Below are 6,545 nucleotides of genomic sequence, written 5' to 3'. Positions count from 1 at the left end.
ACTGCACGTGAGAAAAGACAGTCAAGCATCTTCCTCGCTGTAGAGCGTGGCTTCAATAGACGTGCCCGCCTAAAAAAGCCTTACTTGGAACTTTACTTAAAGCGAATTTTAAAACGCTTCGACCGTGCTGTGCACGATCTATCAGTTGATTATTCAGATCTTGAACTCTTCGACCGGCATCTCTTGCTTTTAGCGAGGGAAATACACGGTGTACTCTGGTGATCCCGAAGACGACTCTGTCATGATGCTTGGGTATTTCAAGTTCAGTCCCGGTACGATAAAAATTCCTCCGCTATCAAGTACGGCACTTCGGCAAACCAGAGCTAGAGACTGTAGACGACGGGCCATAGTAATTTGACACGCGTTCGCGATAAAATCACTGGTCGTTCCACGGAGGTGACTTCGAGGAGCTCCATGAGATTATTGACTCACGTTGCCGTCGGGCGAAGAGAAGCAGATCCGCTCACGGCTAATTGTCAATGGAGTTGGTGGTTCGAGTGGCATAGCTTATAGGTGAAAACAGGATTTCCAGGACTATCGACACGATTTAATATAATAATGCGTTCTGATTTGATATAAGTCAGGGGTGGGGGTACATATAGCAAAGAGGAGGGATGTACATGTGGAGTGGTCATTAAGTAACTTATCTTAATGTTAATGCTAGTTACAAATTTGATTATATTGAAGCACCACGATAATAACTCGGTTGATTAGTTGATTAATTTTTTAAATCAACCTCGCCGATCGTTACAAGACACGATTAAGCGGTGCACGGGAAGGCAATATTCTTAGTTTGTTATTAATTGAATAAAGTCAGTACTAGATAGAAGATCGTTACGTAGCGACTCGATATATTCATAAAGTTCGGCATTTTCTCGATACTAATAGCCTTCGTAATGGTTTTTGGCAGCTTAAACCTCTTAGCTACCTAAAACCCTTCCTCTCACGGCAGTGTACGGGAAGTTTCGAGGCACCTGCCTTTTATCAGTCCATGTTGGCTAGACATTGATCAGCACAAGCGAAAGATGCCCCGTAACACCTGGTAGCACTTCGTGCTCCGTTTAACGACCAGCGCACGTTCCATCCACAAGGACATGTCGGAGAAAGAAGGCGGGAGCTTTTCAGGCCCTTGTGTAGGCTTCCACGCAACGCGAAAAATGTATACCCATTCGAGTGACCTTATATGGAGAGCGGCCGAACGTATGAGCTCAGCCGTAGGCGGTCCATCCATTAGAGCCATGTTGTTTGTTCTACAAAGAGACCATCACCATGCGGTTATAGCCGAGTCTTTACAGCTTATAGTCGACGGTGCCCAACACATGGTAACCTTGCTTCAGTAGCCAGACTCTCAACACGGGAGTGTTGAGAGAATTTGGTGCTCAACAGATGAAACTGTTGAGACAGCAGTATTTATATGTGGCTTTAGTGGGCCGACGCATTTGCGTCGACCCGAGAGCTTAAAATCGAGACTCTAAAGTTGAAGGCAGTGGAAGGCGACTTCTTACTGGATGCCATTGAAGTTCGCCGCATCGAAGACGATGCGACAAAGGTAAGGATCGGCATGTCCAACTTCGCTGGACGTGCTAATTCTTGACCCTAGGGCTTAAGCTTCACCACACATTGGTATGCGATCCTTAAGATTTGGCTCAGATAAATGTTTAAGCCGCCACGTGCCGAATGAAGATCTCAAGCAGAGCTCCTGGATTTGAAGCTTGACAAACGTGATATTCACGCTTATGCCAATATGTAGTGAGTTGTCTCGTGAGTCATCCAATTGATAAACAAACACATTTTACTGTGCTCATCAAAGGTTTTACAGACGGTCATTAAAAGACCCACCTGTTCCGGCTCGAATTAGAGTCGCTTATCAAGCGTTCTCCCTCTGTAGCGGGACAGGAAAACTTTGACCTGAAGCAGGCTTTCGCCCTCTCGCGTATTTATCGCCACCGATACGACAAAAAAGAGAGGTCCCGAACCAATGGACCTCTTTTACGTGGAGAGCGAGACTCTTCGCTCTTCAGCGTAGAAACGATTACAATAGTGCAATTGCTGTCCTGTCAAAAGACGAGCTTCTATGTAGTGCTCAGCGCAGAGAGCCTAGAAATACTTAGCAAAACGATCGACTTCCCTCTATAATAAGGACGAGGCGGATCGAACGCTGTTGTGAAAGCGCAACGGCGAGGCGGATCGTAAGAAACTGTCAGGGCTAGAAGGACAGGAGCTGCCTACTGATCCAGCAACGTGAAGATAATTTGTAGGTCTCTTGACAAAAGTTGCTCCTTACACACAAACATTGTGTGTAACCGCCCCAGGTGATGAGGTTAATCCCATCACCTTTAAAATTATAGTTTTTCACTAAAGTAACTATCGATTGTGGGGCGCCAAGGAATTTAATCGGCGCTTATTGCTAGAAGAGCGCAGGCTCAAGTACTTTGAGCGCGATATACCTTTAGCGAGGATGACAGTGCGTTGAGTGACACGCACATCTATAATCGTTAAGAAACCAGTAGCTGGTATACAATGCATACACAGTACGATGATGAATTCATCTTACTGGATTTCAGATTTGATGTCATCGTTGGATAATCATGGCTTAAAGTACGAGCCATGCATAAACTGTCAGCATCAATCCGAACCGATGCCTGCCTCTCGTTCATTATAGGGTCATCTGATGAACGTCCAGGAGCGCCCATTAATAATTATTCACGAAGCAAACGCCACTGATTCATTTATACAATTTTTGATCCTGGAATCAGGTCGAATTGTGTCAAGTGCCTTTATCCTTAGGCAAGTCGCACGGTACGAACACAGGGAATACATCCTTGAACTCGATCAAATCCATGTATAAACGATTTGTCCCCAGTATTGGGACGTAAAACGCTCAATCCGAGCCATCTATCCAGGACACTTTCGTCCATTGATGAGCTGCTGAGAACTCGTTCGAAATCCGGAAATACTATTGCCGACCGAATGTCGGCCACGTACTTTTCACCTGTGACAAAGACGCAATTCTGCTTAAATTTGCCACTGACCAGATCACGCAAGAACCGTTTCATACCAAGCGTTGGCAACTGAATTATCTTCGAAGTCAACTTTGGATGCACATTAAATCAAGCGTCCACACTTAATCCGTTTTCTACTTAGAATTCCGGCACGTCGAGGCGCAGAGCGTCGACCATCTTTCAAGAGTCGAAACTCTTCTTCCATCCCTTAAATTTGTAGATCTCAAACTATCCTTCACGATGAGGTGGGCAAGGAAACTTTTCAACAAGGAAGCGTTGATTCTCAGCAGCATCCACCGATGCAGGTGGCGCCTGATAGGAGTGGCAATTTCGCCCACCTACTCGCGTTAGCATATCTTTTTCCGTTTAATCGGTGCTGAGCGCTGCTGAAGGATCGGAGATCTCGAAAATCAAACTCGTGGCTGTCTTTGGATCTCCGCGGTGTTTGTCGAAGGATCGCCAGGGTTACGGAAGGCTGATATTTCGGCTGAACCTTTGGAGAAGGTGATGGCTGAGAGATCAGCGTCACGCGCGCGATATCCTTCGCTCCTCGAAACCATATCACGGTGAGATGATTTTTTGGTGGGAAGTCTTTTACCTTCCTCGTCATCCCCACCTGGTCGACACTCGACCCACAGTCGGCGACACCATCGGTCTTCTTTGACGGATGGGTGTATGTGATCTCGTCTGGATCGACATACCGTTTCAGACGACCAATGTAAAAGATGGGGTGCGTCATCATATTCGGCGGGAGGGTCAGCCCATTATTAAGGTCTCCAACCTCCTCGACCACTGTAAACGGCCCCATAAAATGTGGCAGTAATTCGGAAGTACCTTTACGCAGTACAGAAACTTAATTTTTAGATAGAGTGGCATTGCAAAATAGTACTTTTTCTCCGACTCTAAAGCGTTCATTGTATTTGCGACCATGTTTGTCCGCATGTTGTTTTGATTGTCCTGTGCGCTTGTCATCGCATCATGGACTCGTTCGTGTGATGGCTGATCATTCATCCACAAAGCGTTGAGCTTCACTCACGCTTTAAGCATAAAACTTGCCTATGACACCGCCGAGAGGTCAGTCATAGGACGTAGTTCTCAATAACGAAACGTTATTAATGTTTAGAAACCCAAGCATTTCTTGTCGTGACAACTGCTGAATTGGCAGGGTCACGAGAGCAAATTCTATATTGTGTCTCTCTTTCTCAATCGCACCGAGCGTAGTGAGGGGCTTTCCCCGACTGAGACTCAGGCTGCGCACAAACGAGACTGGTATTGGAGGGTGGCGCAGTCCGTTTATATAAAAAGCTGTATCACCCGTACTGGCGTGGATACTGCTATACTAGTGAGCTACATGAAGGGCAGTTGTTTGCCTCATTCCTTAGGAGTCGCTACCGTGCTCAATACATCTGCCACGACCCGATTAGCGTGTTCTGTTCGGCCATCGATCTGGAGATGATCGGCTGTTGACATGAAGAGCTTGCTACCCAGCAGCTAAAACAGATGACGCCATAAACCCGACGTAAGACGTGGATCCGGGTCCGATACTGTGGACTCGGATATTTCGCGTATTCAACGCACGTGATCCAGGGATACGAGAGCTGTCTCCTTGCCTGAGATCATGGTCCTGAATACACCATTCGCCCAGTCTACAATTCAATAGCCTCGTCCAACCCTTTTGGTCATGCAGCATGACAAAACATAAAGTTCAGACTTACCTACTTCCAACAATCCGTTAAAATCGGTACGGCTTTAAATCCGTAAGGCATGCTGCTAGACGGTGCAGGATTGACGCGCTGACTTTTTGCAAGAGCGAGTATAGTTGGCAACCCATCGATATTGGTGTGGGCACCAAAATTCCTCTGACACTTTTAAAAATGTCTTTCCGCGGCCGCGGCCCAGATGCCAACTAGATAGTGCATCATGGAGCTCGTAAGAGATCATCAGCTTGGGATCTGTGTCGTGTGGCAAATAGATTCTTAAGGGAGCACAAGGTGACAGCTGATGTCATAACAGGCCATCGCTGTAGTTAAAGCAATTTGGCTTAGCTTTCAGGTGCGACGGAAGGGAAACCTTTCATCCACCGAAGTGATCCAACGGCAGGCGACAATATTCGTCCTGACTGTAGTTCTCCTTCATTTCGGAGGCCAATGAGTTCGTCGCGTGGTATGCCTTCATTGCTGACAACGTTGACGACTCAACTTGTGCCTTAGCACGAGACACACTTTCCTGGTGTCTTACCTCGAAGTCTGGTCTGCGCGATAACGCGTCAGCCAAGACATTCGGCTTACCCGGCTTGTAATTAACTTTGAAATTAGATTAAGAGAAGAATGTAAGCCATCTTGCTATTCTAGGCGGGAAGATGCGGTGAGTTTGTAGCGGTCCGCAGTGATGCGTGATCCGTATAAACCACAAATGGTCCGGTGCCAAATCGGTCCACTCGAAACTTGACAAGAGCATACTTTATTGCAAGTAGCTCCTTGTCATGCACAGGGCAATGCAGTTCCGCAGCTTTTAAAAGCCGGGACTGATAAGAGCTGACATGGACAACGCCGTCGTCATCCTCCTGCATGAGCGCGCTGCTGATTGCAAATTGCTTGTATCGCAGACGACGCTAAAAGGCTTATCCGTGTCAAGCAATGCCAACATTAGCGCCTCAGCAAGAGCTTGCTTAACTGATGAGAACGCATATACTTGTTCTGTTGACTAAGCCCAATTTGCATCCACTTGCTTTTAAAGAAGTCAGACAAGTGCTTAGTACGCTCTCAACAATTCTTAATATAGTTATGCGAGCGATTAGTGAGCCCTAGAAATTGGCGTAATCCTTCATGAGTCGTGGGGTTGGCCCTTCCTTTACCGATTTTACCTTGTATGTATCTACTGGTACACCATGTGTACCTACGAAGCAGCCCAGCACAGATATATCGGGGACCCTTATGCCGCACTTTAGCGAGTTGACGTAAAATAGGTCGTCCTTCACAGGTCTGCAACACAGCGTCTAAATGACGCCTGTGCGACTCTATTTCACTCAGCCCGTCCTCGGCCCTGCTATGCACGAATACCTCATCAAAGTTATGGGGCGCGTAGGCCCGGTGGCATGCCTAGCATGAGGACATACGGACTAGCACTGTGAACTTCTATTTGCAAGAGAAGTCACTAAAGCTGAACGCGAGTTCTACCTGAACTCCCTTAGACTTACCGAGCGCGCCGTTCGCTAAACAAACGGTCGCCTCTTCTCGCTTGCCATCCTGGCAAAGCGACTCAAATATCGCCGGTCTCATTCTCAGAGCCGCGAGTTTCACAAAATTTTGTGATGCACCCGAATCCACTAGGAGGGTCATTTCCTGGCTCTTACATGAGCGCTGTAGACCAGCAGGGTTGAGGTCCGAAATTTCGAGACCTCAGGGACTACGCTACCCATTTGTGCGACTACGTTGAGCTTAGGGGTAGCTTAGAGTCCGCGTCAATAGGGCATCCCTCCCTTACTGCAATCCTGCATTTCCTGACCCCTCAGTGGTCGATGCAGAACTCATGCGTCTCGCACGC

The sequence above is a fragment of the Bremia lactucae genome, linkage group LG3, assembly GCF_004359215.1.
Source record: "Bremia lactucae strain SF5 linkage group LG3, whole genome shotgun sequence".
In the NCBI taxonomy this organism is placed as follows: Eukaryota; Oomycota; class Peronosporomycetes; order Peronosporales; family Peronosporaceae; genus Bremia; species Bremia lactucae.
This window is presented reverse-complemented; position numbering follows the sequence as displayed.